The 19,941-nt window shown below is 35.6% G+C and overlaps 1 long non-coding RNA gene, 14 other non-coding genes and 2 pseudogenes across 20 annotated transcripts in view; all 17 read right to left on the bottom strand.

Annotated features, from left to right (window-relative positions):
- LOC131517742 (uncharacterized) overlaps window positions 1-19,941 on the bottom strand; it is a 29,079-nt gene that overhangs the window by 8,351 nt on the left and 787 nt on the right. For 3 of the 6 annotated variants that reach the window (XR_009264780.1, XR_009264781.1, XR_009264783.1), the window contains exons 2-10: window positions 18,854-19,901; window positions 17,881-17,963; window positions 15,990-17,063; window positions 15,011-15,096; window positions 14,000-14,081; window positions 10,463-10,547; window positions 7,947-8,009; window positions 7,042-7,127; window positions 2,384-2,472 (exon numbers count right to left, since the gene is read on the bottom strand). This is a non-coding gene — a long non-coding RNA (uncharacterized LOC131517742). The remainder of the gene's footprint in view (window positions 1-2,383; window positions 2,473-7,041; window positions 7,128-7,946; window positions 8,010-10,462; window positions 10,548-13,999; window positions 14,082-15,010; window positions 15,097-15,989; window positions 17,064-17,880; window positions 17,964-18,853; window positions 19,902-19,941) is intronic. The other 3 variants (XR_009264782.1, XR_009264784.1, XR_009264785.1) reach the window with 3 other exon arrangements.
- Window positions 594-668, bottom strand: LOC131518477 (small nucleolar RNA SNORD113/SNORD114 family). Its single transcript, XR_009265150.1, has one exon. It is a non-coding gene; the product is annotated as a small nucleolar RNA SNORD113/SNORD114 family (small nucleolar RNA).
- Window positions 2,031-2,102, bottom strand: LOC131518447 (small nucleolar RNA SNORD113/SNORD114 family). Its single transcript, XR_009265123.1, has one exon. It is a non-coding gene; the product is annotated as a small nucleolar RNA SNORD113/SNORD114 family (small nucleolar RNA).
- Window positions 2,955-3,028, bottom strand: LOC131518495 (small nucleolar RNA SNORD113/SNORD114 family). Its single transcript, XR_009265170.1, has one exon. It is a non-coding gene; the product is annotated as a small nucleolar RNA SNORD113/SNORD114 family (small nucleolar RNA).
- Window positions 3,510-3,584, bottom strand: LOC131518490 (small nucleolar RNA SNORD113/SNORD114 family). The gene has a single exon (XR_009265165.1). It is a non-coding gene; the product is annotated as a small nucleolar RNA SNORD113/SNORD114 family (small nucleolar RNA).
- Window positions 4,502-4,573, bottom strand: LOC131518458 (small nucleolar RNA SNORD113/SNORD114 family). Its single transcript, XR_009265133.1, has one exon. It is a non-coding gene; the product is annotated as a small nucleolar RNA SNORD113/SNORD114 family (small nucleolar RNA).
- LOC131518474 (small nucleolar RNA SNORD113/SNORD114 family) lies at window positions 6,407-6,479 on the bottom strand. Its single transcript, XR_009265148.1, has one exon. It is a non-coding gene; the product is annotated as a small nucleolar RNA SNORD113/SNORD114 family (small nucleolar RNA).
- On the bottom strand, window positions 7,559-7,633 carry LOC131518473 (small nucleolar RNA SNORD113/SNORD114 family). The gene has a single exon (XR_009265147.1). It is a non-coding gene; the product is annotated as a small nucleolar RNA SNORD113/SNORD114 family (small nucleolar RNA).
- LOC131518481 (small nucleolar RNA SNORD113/SNORD114 family) lies at window positions 9,561-9,637 on the bottom strand. The gene has a single exon (XR_009265154.1). It is a non-coding gene; the product is annotated as a small nucleolar RNA SNORD113/SNORD114 family (small nucleolar RNA).
- On the bottom strand, window positions 11,055-11,129 carry LOC131518501 (small nucleolar RNA SNORD113/SNORD114 family). The gene has a single exon (XR_009265174.1). It is a non-coding gene; the product is annotated as a small nucleolar RNA SNORD113/SNORD114 family (small nucleolar RNA).
- LOC131518476 (small nucleolar RNA SNORD113/SNORD114 family) lies at window positions 12,211-12,283 on the bottom strand. Its single transcript, XR_009265149.1, has one exon. It is a non-coding gene; the product is annotated as a small nucleolar RNA SNORD113/SNORD114 family (small nucleolar RNA).
- LOC131518479 (small nucleolar RNA SNORD113/SNORD114 family) lies at window positions 13,592-13,666 on the bottom strand. Its single transcript, XR_009265151.1, has one exon. It is a non-coding gene; the product is annotated as a small nucleolar RNA SNORD113/SNORD114 family (small nucleolar RNA).
- LOC131518452 (small nucleolar RNA SNORD113/SNORD114 family) lies at window positions 14,603-14,674 on the bottom strand. The gene has a single exon (XR_009265127.1). It is a non-coding gene; the product is annotated as a small nucleolar RNA SNORD113/SNORD114 family (small nucleolar RNA).
- LOC131518461 (small nucleolar RNA SNORD113/SNORD114 family) lies at window positions 15,576-15,647 on the bottom strand. The gene has a single exon (XR_009265136.1). It is a non-coding gene; the product is annotated as a small nucleolar RNA SNORD113/SNORD114 family (small nucleolar RNA).
- LOC131518470 (small nucleolar RNA SNORD113/SNORD114 family) lies at window positions 17,468-17,542 on the bottom strand. The gene has a single exon (XR_009265145.1). It is a non-coding gene; the product is annotated as a small nucleolar RNA SNORD113/SNORD114 family (small nucleolar RNA).
- On the bottom strand, window positions 18,473-18,540 carry LOC131518471 (small nucleolar RNA SNORD113/SNORD114 family; annotated as a pseudogene).
- On the bottom strand, window positions 19,434-19,497 carry LOC131518502 (small nucleolar RNA SNORD113/SNORD114 family; annotated as a pseudogene).

Here is a 19,941-nt window from a genome sequence, read left to right as displayed (position 1 = left end):
AACACTGTCTTGTCGTTCTCGCTCAAGACGTATACATATTTGATCATTTTATTTTCCATTCCAGTCATATTTCCTTATTATATATTTTAACCGTAAATCGTATTCAACCCTCTTTATATTTGCTCATTTACATTTTCATTTATCCTACTATCGATTTTTTTTTCTACTGAAGTACAGTTGACACGCAATGTTACTTTAGTTTCAAGTATACAACGCAGTGATTCGATAACTCTCTACAACTCTATATAGGTAACACTGTGCTCATCACAATGGGAGATACCACCAGTCACCATCCAACGCTATTACAATACTGTGTACGTTGCCTGTGTTCCCTACACCGTACCTCCTGGGACTCACTCATTCCATAACTGGAAGCCTGTACCTCCCTCTCCCCTTTACCCTCAACCCCTTCCCTTGGCTCCCTCCCCTCTGGCATCCACCAGTTTGGTCTCTATATTTCCACCATTTATTTTTTATAATTATACTTTTAAATATTCATGTACACAAAGGCCAGGAACATGATCCTCGCATATGCCTGACATCTCTCTAGAGGATCACTTCAAATGGGGAGAAAGGACTAGATTTCTTCTGTGCTGGACCTCAGAGTTCCGGACGTGGAGGGTTCATCATCCAAGACTCCTATGCCTCCACTTGTTATCATTTATCCAGGTATATCCCTGATTATCTTCAATCATGTCTACGTGTTTTTATTAATTCAATTCACTATTAATAATAAAATAAGGGGGCACCTGGGTGGCTCAGTCGGTTGAGCCTCCGACTTCAGCTCAGGTCATGATCTCACGGCTCGTGGGTTTGAGCCCCACATCAGGCTCTTTGCCAACGGCTCACAGCCTGGAGCCTGCTTCGGATTCTGTGTCTCCCTCTCTCTCTGCCCCTCCCCTGCTCGTGCTCTGTCTCTCTCTCTCTCTCAAAAATAAACTAAACATTAAAATGATAATAATAATAATAATAATAATAATAATGAGTACCTAGGAGGTCAAAAATTTGAAACTAGACCCTTGAATATCTCTAATATCTGTGTATAGAATTGCTTCACGCAGACATATATTTCCTCAATGCCCTCAAAATTTCCAAATTAATATACTGCTTCCTATTAATATCATTTTTCTTTTTAACAGGTTTGGAAATTATTGATCATATTTCACACTTTTTAATAATGCGAAGACATTTTTTTTAAACCACAAAACCAAGAAAAGAATTCTGACGATTACTCACATTTTGTTCTGTGCTCTTCACACACAGATGCATCCATAGGGCTCGTGACTATGGAGGAATGTCTAAATCAGCCGAGTTGGACCATTCTAAGGTGGACAAGACAAAGCAGATGATGACAAAAGATGGAGACCTTGTGTTCATTCATCCCCGTGTCCATCTTTTATTCAGTCATGTAGGCAGGTAGTGATTTGGGATAATGTATATTTTATATTTTTTCTGAAGTGAATGAACAATATTGATCTTGTCCCTGACAGGAAACTATTACTTACAAATATATAATTGTCACAAAATAGATGTGTATGTACCTTTCATAATAGATCTTTGTTTTCAACATGTAGTAATAGTATTTCTTGCCAAGCCACACATTTTATTAATTGGACAAAGTTCCACTACCTTCATCGTTATTTATATATATGCTCATTGATGATTTAATTGAACTAATTATAAAAATAGAAGTGCATGGGGGCGCCTGGGTGGCTCAGTCGGTTAAGCGTCTGACTTCAACCCAGGTCACGATCTGTGGTCCGTGAGTTCGAGCCCCGCGTCGGGCTCTGGGCTGATGGCTCAGAGCCTGGAGCCTGCTTCCGATTCTGTGTCTCCCTCTCTCTCTGCCCCTCCCCCCCATTCATGCTCTGTCTCAAAAATAAAATAAATGTTAAAAAAAATTTTTTTAAATATATTAAAAAAAAATAGAAGCACATGAATGTAAAGGCCAAGAGAAGTTGCTTGTGTATTCCTGACATGTGTCTATAGGATCACTCGAAACAGGGGCAATGGACCAGAATCCATCTGTGTTGGACCTCAGAGTTCCAGACACATATTCATCATGGATGACTCATATGCCATCAGTGGTCATCATTGATCCAGTGTTGTCCCTATTTATTCATTTCTACAGTGTTTATTGGCTAATTCATTAATTCACTAATTATTTTGAAACCCAGTTATCACCAAAGACAGCCCTGAAGTCCCTATTCTGTACATAGAAATTTTTCCATGTCTATATATCGCTTTCTTTAAATATCCTATGTTTTTACATTTCATATCATTTCAACGTTTATACGCAGGGCTACAGCTGACCATCTTTATTCAATATGGCACTTTTCAAAAACACAGTGAACACCCTGCAAAAAAAAAAAAAAAAAATCACTGAAAGCCAGACAAGAACTCCGACTCTTACGCACAACGGTCCCTCTGCCACCGGGTCGTGCTACTTGAATCAGGTCAAGTGTGTCCGTTCTGAGAAGAACAAAGCATAACTGATTAAAAAAAAAAAAGTTACATTTTTATTCCCATTGATCCTATATTTCCACATTTTTTTACCCACTCACTTAGGAATTTATAATGATTCCTTGTGTAAATACTTTCATCTTAACAAAATAAACAGCAGCAAACTTGAAATAGATCCACAACAAAAAACTGACTCTTAACTACCTGTGTCAACATGATCCTTGGTCAAACAGGTGACACTCCTAATCCATCTATTCCTTAATGAGTTTCAGTGTTTTCAATTGTGTTAATAATATCTCATGCCTGCCCACATATGTTCATAGTTGAACAATGCTTCACCCTTTCTTATTTATTATTTGTATTTCTTTCATAGTCCTACAATTTGTCCATTAACAATAATAAATCAAAGGCTATCAGCCAAGTTCCTATATTGGACATAAACCTAACATCTGTCTATAGGATTAAATAAACAGAATACACTACGTATTATACTGGACCTCGGAATCCAGACATGTAGTATTCATTGTCCGTGACTCATCCACCACCATTCACCATCACTGTTCATGATTAGGCCTCTTTCTTGTTATTCTCATAAACATTTGCTTATGGCTTCACAAAATTCATAAGTACACAGAATTAAAAACACATAAATACAAGATCTCTTAACAGCCTTTATCTCTCCAAACTTTTCCAGAGACTAACTCTTTGTTTCAAAAGCTGACCTCAAGATTTACATTAATGGATTCATCAACTTAATGTGCCATATCAATCTGGTATTTAACACTGGTGGATTTTGCCTTCTTTGACTGTATTTAATATCTGGAATAACACAGGGAATACCCTTAAAGAAACCACCTAAGCTCAAGCATTGACATTACTCACACTGGTCTCCAATGTTCCTAACAACATGGATACAACTGGAGACCGCATGCCTCGGAAGAGGCTTACATCGGCTCAAGTGGGTCCACTCTGAGGAGTACAGATCAGAGCAGATAACAATAAAGTGAGGAACTCTTTGCACGGAAAACACTCACATTTCTTTTCTGTTGGACCTCGGGGTTCCACACACACATCTTTCATCACGCATGACTCCTACCCTGGCAGTTATCATCACTGATCCAAGGAACACCACTGTCTCTCCATTTAGTTCTATATTGTTTATTGATCAACTCAGTAATTCACGAAGTATAATTTTGAAACTGTAGTATTAAAAACAAGGCCTTGCTATCCCTCTTATGTGACTAGAATCATTCTCACAACAAAAGATCTCTGTCATTAACTATCATCAGCTTCCCACGTCTGTATTAATCAAAGTAATGCTTCATACTAATCCTGTAATCGTTACTAGGATACAGTTCACATGCTTTGATTATATTTCATACCTTTTACCAATACAGTGAATATCCTCAAACAAAACCAAGGAACAAAGATAAGAACTTTGATGATTACTCACGTTGGTCTCCAGACTCCTGTAACAGAGCTGCAACCCTAGACAGAGCTCGTGATCAGGGAAGAATCCTTAAATCTGGCGCAATGTGTCTGTTCTGAGGAGTACGGGGCAGGGCAGAGGATAAAAACGTGTGAGACGTTTTCTCAAGTGATTGTTGCTTTTCACTTTTCATTTAGTAAAGCACTTAGGCCAGCATTAATTTGGTATAAATACTTTTTTCTCTTCAGAAAACAAACAAGTGTGATTTTACCACTGACCCAGAATCTGAACATTGTCTATGACTTCTGCTATCTATGGCATCATTAGTCATTCCGGGAAAGGTCATGTACCATTTACTTCAAATGAGCCCCAGGGTTTTCACGGTGCATTAATAGTATTTCTTACATAATCACATATTTTTATAATTGGACAACGCATCACTCCATTCATATTAATTGATAGATTTATTTATAGATTCTCTCATTTATCCAATTATAATAATAGCATGAAAATGCATGAACTGTAAGACCAAAAATGAGATCCTTGTATATTCCTGACATGTGTCTAGAGGACCCCTTCAAAATACGGGAATGGACTAAATTTCTTCTGTTGGACCTCAGAGTTCCAGACACGCATTTATCATGAATGACTCATATGCCACCAGTGGTCATCATTGATCCAATATTCTCCCTCATTGCCTTCAATCATTTCTATTTGCCTAATGATTAAATTATTCATTCACTGCTAACAATTTCTAAACACTGTGATTCACCAAACCCCAAAGAGAATTATTATATTCCTAATCTGTACATAGATTATTCCCATATCAGTGTATCTCTTTCATTAATTATCCTCAGTTTTCCACAGGTGGGTTAATTAATATAATTTTCATATAGCCCATACTTATCACTGAACTACACTGCCTTCTTTAATTATATATTGTCCTTTTAAACAGGACAGTGAATTACCTTTGAAAAAAAACCCACGTAACCAAGAAAAGAACTTCAACTGTAACTCACATGACTCCGCATCCCCCAACTATACAGAGGCAACCACAGAGCTTGTGCCCATGAAGATATGAAATTAGCCCAAATGCACCCATTCTGAGGACAGAGCAGAGCAAGTGATGAAAAAAATTGAGATTGAACTGCCATTGATACTTGCTATTAATTTCCTAGACTCAGGATTTAGATATTTAATTTTTATCATTATATATAAAATATATATTTTAGGGGCTCCTGGGTGGCTCAATTGGTTAAGCATCCAACTTCAGCTCAGGTCATGATCTCACAGTTCGTGAGTTCAAGCGCCATGTTGGGCTCTGTGCTGACAGCTCAGAGCTTGGGGCCTGCTTTGGATTCTGTGTCTCCCTCTCTCTCTGCCCTTCCTCCGCTTGTGTGTGTGTGTGTGTGTGTGTGTGCGCGCGCGTGTGTCCTCCACACAAGTGTGCTCTCTCTCTCTCAAAAATCAACATTTAAAAATAAATAAGTAAATGAATAAAATATATATTTTAAATGTAAATAAAATTTTCTATATTATACATAAATATATACTAAGATGTATATAAATAATAACATACATAACTATATAAATATATAGAATGCATAAATTGTTAAATATTTTCAAATATGGTTAAAAATATTTTCAATATGGTTATATATGTTACATATATAAGGTATAATATAAATATATAAATACATAAAATAAAATATATGAAAAAATAAAATATATTTTTACATATTTTGTGTTTTATGTATTTATGTATTTATAAAAACTAAATACATTTTATTTTTATGTATAAGATCTATATTTTATTATATATTATATATCATATAGCATATATTATATATCTGTCCTAACGTAATGAAAAACTTAACCTTGAGACTGACAATACATTTCATTGTTTTATATATAAGATTTATATTTTATTATGTATCATATATCTATCCCAACATAATGAAAACTTAACCTTAAGACTGACCCAGAACAACACAACTGACTCTTACAAATCAATGCCTGTAAGATTCTTAAACAAAGAGGTGATACACCGTGATCTACTTATTTTTCATGGGCATCAATGTCTGCGGGTTTATTAATATTTTTTACCTCACCACATATGTCTAGTTAGGCAAGGTTTCACCCTATTTTTCTTTAATTTTTATTTATACTTACTTAATGCTTCTATCATTATTCCATTAATAACATATCTACATCTATGAAATCAATTCCGAAGTAGGATCTTTGTAATGATTTGTATTGACCTCGGCCTCCTTCTATAGAAACCATTTGTCTATAAAATCAATAGCATTTCTTGCCTAAACCCATATTTTTTATAATTGGACAATATGTCACCCCCTTTATATTTACTTTCAAATTTATTATTTCATTGATCCAATTATAAAAATAGAAACAAAAATGCATGAACATGAAAACAAAACCAAGATCCTTGTACATTCCTGACACCTGTCTACAGGATCATTTCCAACAGGGGCAATGAAGCAAATCCTCTTTCTGCTGGACCTTCAGAGTTGCAGACACGCATTCACCATGTAGGACTCATGCGCCACCAGTAGTCATCAGAGATCCAATACTGTACCTCCCCTCTTCTTTATTTCTCCATTGTTTATTGACTAATGAATTCACTCACTATAATTTTAAAACTGTGATTCACAAAACCCCAAGAAGGCATTGATATCCTGAATATGTATCTAGAGTCATTTTCGCATCAATATGCCTGTTTCATTAATAATCCTAAATTAAATTTATGCATTAGTCAATGTAATCTTATATATATATATATATATATATATATATATATATATAAACATTAGGTTTTTATGTATATAAATGTATATATGTATATATATATATAAACATTAGGTTGATATGAAGCGTTATGTTGACCAATCTATAAATGTAACACTAAGGTCAGCTAGTAAAACAGATTAGTCTCTGTGGTAATATGTGTGTGTGTGTGTGTGTGTGTGTGTGTGTGTGTGTGTATTCTACAGAGACTAATATACATATATATAACCTAATGTTTTATATATATATATATATATATATATATAAAACATTGGCATATTTTATCTTTGATAAATAACCTTAAACGAACCACTCAAACCCAAGACAAGAACTCTATTACTCACGTGGTCTCCACGCTCCTACAACATAGATGCAACCTGAGGGCTCACGACCTTGGAGGAATGTTACGATCAGCTTGAGTGCATCCATTCTGAGGAGTACGGAGCAGAGCAGATGATGAAAAATGAGACATTCTTCCATTTACCCTTGATTTACATCTTTCATTTAGGCAGGCATTTAGGCAATCATTATTTGGAGTCTATTTCATTTTCCTCTTAAGAAAACGAACTACTTTGAACTTCCCACTGACCCAGAACATAAACATTGTTATAATTTGTTCTCCAAAGAGCTTACATTCATGTACCATTTATTTCTCTTTGGACCTCAGTGTTTCAAAATATATTAATAGTATTTCTTGCCTCCCACATATTTTTTAAATTGAACAAGCCTTCTACAATTCAGCTTTTTGAAATGTGTATTTCCACACTGATGTTTCGATCATCCAATTGTAATTGTAACTGCATTTCGATCATCCAATGCAAACAATGAAAATGCATGAAGAGAAGGACCACATCTCTTGTGTTGGACCTCAGAGTTCCTCCAGACAGGTATTCATCGCATAAGGCTCATACGCCACCAGTGGTCATCATCGATCCAATGTTGTCCCTCTTTTTCTTCATCCATTTCTGTTTATTGATTGATCAAAACATGACCTCATTAGTAGTTTCTAAATGCTATGATAACCAATACGATAGGAGAGGCTCTGTATCCCCTAACCCACATCAATGTATCTCTTTTATTGATTACCCTCAGTTTTCTACACATGGATTAATCAATGTTTCATATATTCCATATTTATCACTGAGATACGGCTGCCGTTTTAAATTGTCTTTCACACATCTTAACAATAAAGTGAGTTACCTTTACAAAAACACCGGGAAATGAGAAAAGAATTTTAACTATTACTCACGTTAGAGGCAACCAGGAGATCATGGCCATGGAAGATGCTTTAATCAGCTCAGGGATATCCATTCTGAGGACCACAAAGCAGAGCAAGTGACAGAAAAAATTGAGACCTAACTGCCATTGATCCTTGCGCTCCACATTTCATATATTCAGCATTTGTTTTTTTCAATATGTATATATTCTTATCTTACACAAGGAAACACTCAATTTCACTACCAAAAAGAATAAAATTCACTCTTCCTTATCAGAGTATATGTGGCCTCAAAGAGGTGGGACCTTTGTCTATATATCTCTTAACGGGCGTCGCTGTTTTCAGTGGTGACTACTAACATCTCCTGCCTCACCACAAACTTTAATAGGTAGACAAGGCTTCACCCTCTTCTTGGTCCTTACATAGTTGCTTTTCAATAGTCCCGCCATTATTCCGTTACTAACGACAAATCTATGCCCACAAAATAACTATATGAGAATACGATCTTTGTACATTCCAGACATTCCTTCACCGAAGGGATTCCAAAAGGAAAAACAGACTAATTAATTTTCACGTTCGCCCCAGAGTTCCAGGCTCATACATGAGCAGGCATCATCATTGCCTCATGCTTGGTCCTCATCATCGCTGTCGACATGTTTTTATTGATTAATTCATCAAATTATATATCTTTTTTATATATCTTTTATTATATATCTTGTTAACTAATAACAAGAAAATAAACGCTTAGAGACCACAAAAACTAAGATCCTTAAATATCTCTAACTTTTGCCTTTAGAATTATTTCCCACTGGCGATATCTTTCACTAATTAACCAAAATGTTTCCTTTATAGACTAATTAATATAATGCTTCACATAAGCCTCAAATTTACTATCTGACTACGGTTGTGAGCACTGACTTTATATCACACGTCTAATCATGCAATGAAAACCTTTTTTAAAAGACCACAAAACCAAGCAAAGAATTTTGACTATTCCATTGTTCTCTGTGCTCTTAACACATAGATGCAAGCACAGGGCTCATGACTATGGTGGAATGGCTAAACCAGCCAAGTGGGACCATTCTAAGGAGTACAAGACAGAGCAGACGATAAAAACATTGAGAATTTATGATCACTGGTCCCCCTGCGTTCCACATTTCATTCACTCAGTCATTAATAAGCATTAAGTTGGGATAATGTATATTTTATTTTTCTTAGGAAAATAAACCATATCAATCTTGTAGCTGATAGCATGAACACTGACTGCTACTCAAAGAATGACACCACTATGCCGTATATTCCCTAATAGGCATTTGTTTTCAAAATATATTGATAGCCTTTCTTATTTAACCACGTATTTTTGTAATTAGATGATATTTCACCCACTTCTTATTTATTTATTTATTTGTTTGTTTGTTTATTCATTTATTTATTTATTACGTCATTGGCCCAATTAAAAAATAGAATGTATGAACATAAAAGACCAAAAACAGGATTATAGATGAGATTTACTTACAAATCATTTATCCAAATATAGTAGTAGTATAAAAATGCGTGAACACAACTAAAAACAAGATCCTCATATATTTCTGACATCTGTGTAGAAGATCCCATCAAACAATGGGAACAGACTACATTTCTATTGTGTTGGACGTCAGAGTTCCAGATACGTATTCATCGCAAACGACTCAAAACATACGCCACCAGTGGCCATCATCGATCCAATCTTGTCCCTTTTTTTCCTTCATTCAGCTCTACATTGTTCATGGACCAACTCACAAATTCATTAACAATAATTTAAAATCCTATTAGTCAGAAAACTCAAGAGTGACAATACTCCTCATTTGTATATAGAATCATTCTCTCATCAATATATCTTTCATTAATTACCTTAAATTTCCTGCATGTAATCGTTAACATAATGCTTCATATGAATTCAATATTATCACTAGGGTATGGTTCGCTACTTTTGACTCTATATGGCACACTGACCAGCCTTTAAAAAAAAAAGAAAAACTCATAGGGGCACTTGTACCCCAATGTTTATAGCAGCACTCTCAACAACAGCCAAATTAAGGAAAGAGCCTAAATGTCCATCAACTGATGAATGGATAAAGAAATTGTGGTTTATATACACAATGGAATACTATGTGGCAATGAGAAAAAATGAAATATGGCCTTTTGTAGCAACGTGGATGGAACTGGAGAGTGTGATGCTGAGTGAAATAAGTCATACAGAGAAAGACAGATACCATATGGTTTCACTCTTATGTGGATCCTGAGAAACTTAACAGAAACCCATGGGGGAGGGGAAGGAAAAAAAAAAAAAGAGGTTAGAGTGGGAGAGAGCCAAAGCATAAGAGACTGTTAAAAACTGAGAACAAACTGAGGGTTGATGGGGGGTGGGAGGGAGGGGAGGGTGGGCGATGGGTATTGAGGAGGGCACCTTTTGGGATGAGCGCTGGGTGTTGTATGGAAACCAATTTGACAATAAATTTCATATATTAAAAAAAAAAAACAGCTGAAACTGAGACAAGAACTTGACTCACATTGGTCTCTGTGCTTCTAACACACAGACGCAATCACGAGCTCGCCACCACGAAACAATGCTTAGTCAGCTCAGGTGTGTCCATTCTGAGAAGTACAAAGCACAGTTAATGGTTAAAAAAAAGAAACTTAAGACCTTGTCTCTCCATTGACCCTCGTGTCTCACATCTCATTTACTCACTCATTTAGGTCTTTATAAATATTTCATGCCATGAATAGATTTTTCTCTTAATAAAAGGAACAACCTCAAACTTGACACCGGCTCAGAAAGACTAGACCCTTACTTGTCTATGTAACTCTGAGCTAAGGAGATAACACCGTTTTTCCACTTACTTCTTAATGAACATATGTATTTCCAATTTTATTAATACTTCTTGCCTCACCATATATACATAGTTCATAGTTGAATAATCCTTCTCTCTCTCTCTTTTACCTATTATGTATATTTCTGTAATGTCTCTATCATGAATCTACCAATAATGACAAACCCAAATCTACAAACTCAAAATAAGAACATGATCTTCGTATGTTCCTAACAGGATCCTACCTACCTACAGGATCCAACAGAACAGAAGGAGTGGATGATTTCTTACGTAGGCCCTCAGATATCCAGATACATATTTCTCATCGCCCATCACTCATCCACTGCCAGTCGCCATCACTGGCCCGTCAGAGGCCCACTTTTGCTTCCTTCCTTTCTACATTGGCAGTGATTAAATCATTAATTCTTTGAAAATATTAAAATGGGTATAATTTGCAAAAACTGAAGCATAAGATGCTGGAACACCCTTAAATCCTAATATGGGATTGTTGCCAACATAGGTTATATTTCTCTCATTAATCAATCTCAATGCTACGTATTAAATTAATGAACACCATGTTTTATATCGTATTTATCAGTTAGCCACGGTGAGCTTTTTTATTATATTTATCATGTTTGAATAATACCACAAACACAAACAAATGACCCAAACCAAAACGAAATTTTTGACCATTACTCTCCTTGTTCCTAACACAAGAGCAACGTCACGTGATAATCTTGACCGCAGTGGACAATGAATCAGCTCAAGCATCTATTCTGAAGACAACCAGAGAAGGTGATGAAAAGGCTTAGACTTTCTCTCCACTGACCCCAACACTCACTCACATAATCATTTAAGTATTTATTAACTTATGGAAATATTTACTTATTTTTACCTTAAAAATAAACTTCAAATCTGGAACTAATTCAGACAATAACTGACTACTGCATTTTATTGTTTATATCAACCGTAGTCAAAGACATAATACACTTGGTCCTTTTATATGTATTCTAATGTATATTAATACTTTTCCCTATATTAATGTTTATTTATTTTTGAAAGCGACAGTGTGAGCAGGGTAGGGACAGAGAGAGAGAGAAAGAGAGGGAGACACAGAACCCAAAGCAGGCTCCAGGCTCTGAGCTGTCAGCACAGAGCCTGATGCAGGGCTCGAACCCATGAACTATGAGATCATGACCTGAGTTGAAGTTGGACACTTAACCGACTGAGCCACCCAGGGGCCCCTCCCTTGCTATATATCTACCAAAGAACTATACTTCAACCTCTTCACCTTTATTCATTTATTCATTTGTTTATTCTACCATTAATAACTTTATTAATTATTAAAATTCATGAACACAAAGACTGACAACAAAATCCTTATATATTCCCGACATCTGTATATAGGATCCTTATACGCATGAGAAACAGACTAGATTACTTTTCTATCAGATCTGAGTTCCAAACACAGAGCAGTCATCAGATATGACTCATATGCCACCAGCTGTCATCGTTGATCTAAGGCTGGCCCTCTTTCTTTCCATTCTCATAAACATTTATTCATTAAGCCATTAAGCAAAAAATGCACATGAATTAAAAATATAAGAATATATTCCTTCAACATTCCTAACATCTATCTCTACAGTATTACAGAGACTAACTCTCATTAACTGACCTCAGTGTTACATTTATGGATTAGGAAACAAAATGCTTCTTATCAATCTGATAGTAACTTCATTAATTAATAAATAAATTCCTGGGGCACCTGAGTGTCTTAGTTGGTCAAGCATTTGACTTCCACTGAGGTCATGATCTCACAGTTCATGGGTTCGAGCCCCGCCCGCGTCAGACTCTGTGCTGACAGCTCAGAGCCTAGAGCCTGCTTCAGATTCCGTGTCTCCCTCTCTCTCTGCCCCTACACTCCTCTTGTGCTCTTTCTCTCTCAAAAATAAATAAACGTTAACATTAAGTAAGCAATTAATTGTTATATTTGCCTTCTCTGATTATGTTTAATACTTATAAATAATATACTGAATAGCCTTAAGCAAACCAAGATAAAAGCTTTGAGTCTTACTCGCATTGGTCTGTATGCTTCTACAACATAGACACAACCTAAGGGCTCGTGACCTTGGAAGAACATTACAATCAGCCTGAGTGTGTCCATTCTCGGTGGGGGGGGGGAGTACGGAGCAGAGCAGACGATAAAAAAAGAGACATTCTTCCACTGCTCTTTGCTCTACATCTCTCACATAGGCATTTAGGAAATCATTATTGGAGTGTATTTATTTCATTGTCTTTTATAAAAATGAACTGCCTCAAACTTCCCACTGACCCAGAATATAAAAACTGTCTATGGGCACCTGGGTGGCTCAGTTAGTTCAGCGTCTGACTTCAGCTTGATCATGATCTTGTGGTGTGTGGGTTCGAGGCCCGCATCCGGCTCTGTGCTGACAGCTCAGCGCCTGGAGCCTGCTTTGGATTCTGTGTCTCCGTCTCTCTCTGCCCCTCCCCTGCTCATGCTCTGTCTCTCTCTGTCTCTCAAAAATAAATAAACATTAAAAAATTAAAAAAAAAAAAACTGTCTATAATTTGTTCTGTCTATATCATCCTATCCAAAGAGGTGACAGTCATATACAATTCATTTCTGTTTAAACTTCAGTGCCTTCAAATTATATTAATGGTATTTCCTGTCTCCTTACATATTTTGAAAATTGGACAATGTTTTTACAATTCACTTTATTCTTTATATATTTCCTCATTGATATTTCATTGACCTAATTATAATAAAGAATGGAAATTCATGAAGAGAGACACCACATCTCTTTTGTGTTGGACCTCAGAGTTCCAGACACGTATCGTTTATCACCCGCGACTCATACACTGGCAGTTATCATCACTGATCCGGAGAAGACTACTTTCTCTTCATCCATTTCTACATTGTCTATTGATTAATTCATTAATTCACTAATTACCATTTAAAACTCTATGATTCACAAAACTCCAAGACGGAACTCTTATGCACGATATGCATACAATCATGCACACATCAATATCTCTCTCATCAAGTGTCTTGTTTTTCATAGACACTTCAATCAATGTATTGCTTCTTTTTAATCCTATAGTTGTCACTGAGACACAGGTGGCTTTCTTTGATGATATTTCATACTTTGTATTGATACAATGATTACCCTTAAACAAAATACCAGAAACAGGATGAGAACTCTGAGTATTACTCACATGGGTCTCCTGTCTCCCCAGTACAGAAATGCAACCCAAGGGCTCTTGATCAGGTGAGAATCCTTAAAGCAGGTCCAATGGTCTGTCCTGAGGCATATAAAGTAGAGCATATAATAAAACGAGTCAAGACATTCTCTCTCTCTTGCTTTTAATCTCTTATTCAACCAGTTATTGCTCAGTTATTAATTTGGTCTAAATATTTTTTCTCGTAAGAAAATGAACAACTTTAAAAAAAAAAAAAAAAAAATGAACAACTTTGATTTTACCACTGAGCCAGAAGCTGAACATTTGCCTATGACTTCTACTGTCCATGACATCCTTAGCCATACATGTAAGAAGAATCATGTACCACTTACTTCTAATTGAACTTCAGAGTATGTTAATAGTATTTCTTGCATAATCACAGATTTTTATAATTGGACAATGCTTCATCACTTTCATCTTTATTTATGTTTGTTTATTGATTATGTCATCAGTCCAATTATAAAAATTGAAAGGAAATGAATGAAGACCACGACCAAAAACAAGATCCTTATATATTCCTGACATCTGTCCACACAGGATCTCTGCAAACAATGGGAATAAACTAGGTTTTCTCTTCTGTTGGACCTCAGAGTTCCAGACACGTATTCATCGTGAACGACTCATACGCCACCAGTGGTCATCATCGATCCAATATTGTTCCTCTTTTCCTTCATTCAGTTCTAATTTTTGTATCGAGTAAACCATTAATTCACTAATAATTTTAAATTCTATAATTCACAAAAACTGAGAAAGAACGTATACCTCCCTGAGCTCTACTTTGGTAATTCTCACATCAATATCTCTTTAACTAGTTATCCTCAGTCTTCTACACATGGATTAATCATTATAACAGCTTGCATCCCCCACATTTCTCACTGAGATACAGTGCCTCCTTTCATTATATCTTAGAGTTTTCAATAATACAATGAATCACCTTAAAAGAAAAACAACACATATGCCAAGAAAATAATTTCAACTGTTACTCACATTAATCCGCATCCTCCTATTATATAGAGGCAACCATAGAGCTCCATAATCGTGGAAGACGTTAAATCAGCTCAAGTGTGTCCATTCTGAAAAGTACCGAGCAGCACAAGAGATAAAAAGGAAGGAGATACTATGTTCATTGGTCCTCGTATTCCATCTTGAATTTAGTCAATTACTAAGCAGTGAATTTTATTGTCTTATAAGCCAATGAACAATATTGATCTAGCTACTAATAAAGAATATGAACGTGGACTATGACTTATCAATAACTGTAGCGTCCTCCAATAACAACTCTTGCACCATACATTCCCTTATAGACATCAGCATTTTAAATATACATGAATACTATTCCTTACCTAACCACATATTTTTATAATTGGACAAGATTTCACTGCTTTCATCTTTATTTATTTATGTGTTCGTTTATAGATTATTTCATTGATCCAATTATAAAAACTGAAACAAAATGCATGAACATAAGAACCCAAAACAAGACCCTTGTATATTCTTAATATCTATCTATTCAATCACCTCCAACAGGACAATAAACCAGATTCCATTTCTGTCGGACCTCAGAGTTCCAGACACCTATTCATCGTAAACGACTCATACGCCACCAGTGGTCATCATCGATCCAGTAGTGCCCCTCTTTCCTTTCATTCAGTTCTATATTGTTTATCGGCTAATTCATTAATTCACTACTAATAACCTTAAAACCCTCATTCACAAAAGCCCAAGAAAATCATGATATCCTTAATCTGTAAATAGAATTATCCTCACATCAATATATATCTTTTTAAAATTAGGCTGTTAGTCATTCATGCATTAATCAATATAATGTTTTCATAAAATCCAGTATTTGTCATTGAGCTATAGTTGGCTTTCTGTGATTCTACTACATAGAACTTTCAAATAATGCACTGAATACACTGGAAAAAAAAATCACTGAAACTAAGACACGAAATCTGATATTACTCACATGGTTCTCTGCGCTTCTAACACAGACATGCAACCACAGAGCTCACCGCCACGGAATATTGCTTAAATCAGCTCGCGGTGTGTCCATTTTGAGAAATGAAAAGCAGAGTTGGTGATAAAAAATAAAATAAAACAAAACATTTACTTACATTGATGCTTGCTTTCCACATTTCATTTACTCAGTCATTCAGATATTTGTGAATATTTCATAACATCGTTTTTTCTTCTTTTAACAACAACAGCACCAAAGATCCTCAAACTTGAGATGGATCAAGAACAATAAAATGGACTCTAAACTGCTCATGTCTAAATGACCCTTGGCCAAAGAAGTGACACTCTTGATCCATTTAATTCTTAATGGGTGTCAGTGTTCACAATTTTTATTAATATTTCTTGCCTAAAAACAGGTCTTCAAAGTTGGACAATGCCTCACGTTTTTGTATTTATCTGCTGTTTATATATCTTCAATGGTTCTATTACTGATCTATTTCTAATAATACATCTAAATCTATGAACCCAGTAAAAACATTCTTTGTACTATCCAAAAATCCGTCCTTAGGATCAAATAAACAGAGAGAAAGACTACGTATTGACCTGGACCTCATTCAGCGTCCCTAACTCATCTGCCACCAGTCATTATCACAGGTACATAAAAGACCCACTTTTTCTTCATTCATTTCGACATTTATACCAGTTACATCATTAACTCATCTATTATAGTAAAATACATAACTAACAAAAACTGAAGATTCAGCAGGTTGAATTCCCTAACTTCTATCTATAGAATAAATGCCAACATAGATTCTATCTCTCTCATCAGTCAATCTCCATGTTACGTATTATCACTTAATCGGTATGTTTCCTATCTGTGTTTACCATTGGGCAACACCTTACTTTTTGATGGTATTTATGAATTGTTAATAACACTGTGAATACCCTAAGGGAAATGACCCACACCAAGACAAAATCTCTTGCTACTCACCTTGGCTTACCCTCCTAAGACCCAGGCCACACAACAATCTTTCTTCATCAGGGCAGAAGCTGAAATCAGCTAGAGCATCCGTTCTGAAGAGGACTGAACAGAGAACATGATAAAAAATGAGACATTCTTCCACTGATCCTTGCTCTACGATCTTCATTTAGTCGGCCACTTGTGAAATCATTCTTGCAGCATATTTATTTCGTTATCTTTCATAAAAGCAAACCACTTCGAACTTCCCACTGACCTACCATGTAAACGTTGTCTATTGTTTGTCCTGTCTGTATCATCCCAGCCAAAAAGGTGACAGTCACATACTGTTTATTTCTCTTGGATTTCAGCGTTTTCAAATTATACCAATAGCAATTCTTGCCTCCCCACGTATTTTTAAGATAGGGCAAGGTTACTACAACTTATGTTATTTTCTATATATTTCCTCATTGATATTTCATCGATCCCATAATAATAGTGAAAATTCATGAAGAGAAAGACCACATCCCTTGGACCTCAGAGTTCCAGACACGTATCCTTCATCATCCACGACTCATACGCTGGCAGTTATCATCACTGATCCAGAAAAGACCACTTTCTCTTCATTCATTTCTATATTGCTTATTGATCAAGTCATTCATTATCGTTTTAAAACTGTTTGATTCACCAAAACTCCAAACAGTCTTTTCCCTAATATTGCCCTAATAATGTATCTGGAACCATTCCCACATTATTATATCTGTCATATTTATTATCAGTTTTTCATAAATGCTTTAAATCAGTATAATACTTCATTTTAACCCCATATTTGTCACCAGAACACAGTTCATGGTCTTTGAGTATAGTTCATATTTTTTCATTACTCCCGTGAATACCCTTAGACACACCACCCAAACGAGACAAGAATTTTGATTCTACTCACATTGATCTTCCTACTCCTTCCAGAACAATCCTAGAGCTCCTGATCAGGGAAGGATCCTTACATCAGGTGCAGCGTGCCTGTTTCTGAGGAGTTCAAGGCAGAGCAAATCATAAGAAAGGTTGAGACATTATTTCCATTGGTCTTGGCCTTTCCCTCAAACGTAGTCAGACATTTGGGCAATCATTAATTTGGTGTATATACATTTTTTCCTTTAAGAAAACAAACCCACTGACCCAGACATGAGCATTGTCTGTAACTCCTCCTGTCTGTATCACCCTTAGCTCTATAGGTAACAGTCTTGTACAACTTGCTTCTAATCGAACTTCAGGGTTTTCAGACTCTGATAATAGTATTTCTTGCCTAACCACATATTTTTATTTTTAATCACATATTTTTATAATTAGACGATGCTTCACTTCATTCATCATTTTTATTTAGATATTTCTAGAATATTTATAGAATCCATGTATCGAATTATAGCAATACATATAAACGCACAAACACCAAGACCAAAAACAAGATCTTAGCATATTCCTGACACCTGTCTATTGGATGCCTTCAAATAACGGGAATGTACTAGATTAATTTTCTCTTGGACCTCAGAGTTCCACGTATTCATCGTATGCGACTCATACGCCACCAGTGGTCATCATCGATCCAATATTGTCCCTCTTCTCTTTGTGATACTCTCTTTGTATTTTGATTAAATCATTGGTTTGCTGATAACTTAAAATCCTATTATTCACAAAAACCGAAAGGAGTCCTTAAACTGAACACAGACTTAGTCTCACTTTTCTTTCATCATCAGTTTTCCATACATGCATTAATCAATATATTGTTTTATAAAATTCAGTATTTATCACAGAGCCACAATTGGCCTTCTGTGATTCTATATGGAATTTTCGAATAATACACTGAATGTGCTGAAAAAGAAATCACTGAAACAGAGACAAGAAATTTGCCCATTACTCACATCCATCTCTGTGCTTCTGACACACAGATGCTGTCACCAAGCTCACCGACCAGGGAGGAATGCCTGATTAGCTTGAATGTGTCCATTCTGAGAAGTACAAACCACAGTAATGACAGAAAAAAATGATGACATTTTTATTCCCACTGATTCTTGCTTTCCACATTGAACTTACTCATTTAGGAATTTATAAATCTTTCATAATGTAGATTTTTTCTCTTAACAAAAAGGAAGCCTTCAAACTTGACACTGACCCAGAATAATAAAACTGACTCTTAATTATTCATATCTATATAATCCTTGGCAAAAGAAGAGACACCCTGGAAACATCTATTTCATAATGGGCATCAGTGTTTGCAAATTTTGTTAGTATTTCTTGCTTCACCATGTTACGTTCCTAATTAGACAATAATTTCCCTTTTCTTCTTACTCTATTATTTATATTTCCTTTAGTGGTTCTATCATTGGTCCATTCATAACAACACATCTAAACGTATTCATCCAAAATAAGAACATGATCTTTATACTTCCTAACATCTACCCATACGATCAAGTAAATAGAGAAAACAGAATATTTATTGTATTGAACCTCAGGGTTCCAGACACCTACTATCCACCGTCCATGACCCGTCATCACCACTGGTTCCCTTAGAGTTTATTCATTTTTATATCTGTATCAATTAAGTCATACCTCCACTGGGAATAATAAAATACATCCACGATTAATAAAAACCAAAGAACATGATACTTGAATATCCCTAACTTCTCCCTATAGAATTATTGCCAAAATAGACACCTCTTTCATTAATAAGTAGCAATGTTACATGTTATCGATTAATCAACGTAATGTCTCATATCATATTTATCATTGAGCCATGGTTAATTTTTCACTGTAATTATTATGTTTGAGTAACACCACGAAAGCCCTTAAACACATGACCCACACCAAGAAAAGAACTTTGACTATTACTTGCCTTGGGCTCTTTCCTAGAGAAGGGAAACATGGTGACCCTGATCACAAGAGAGGCTGAAATCACCTTGAGATTCTATTCTGAAAAGTACCGAACAGAAGTGATAAAAAAAATTGAGAC

Source organism: Neofelis nebulosa, chromosome 7 (genome assembly GCF_028018385.1).
Source record: "Neofelis nebulosa isolate mNeoNeb1 chromosome 7, mNeoNeb1.pri, whole genome shotgun sequence".
Lineage (NCBI taxonomy): Eukaryota > Metazoa > Chordata > Mammalia > Carnivora > Felidae > Neofelis > Neofelis nebulosa.
The sequence above is the reverse complement of the archived record's forward strand: the minus strand, read 5'-3'. Positions and strand labels throughout refer to the sequence as shown.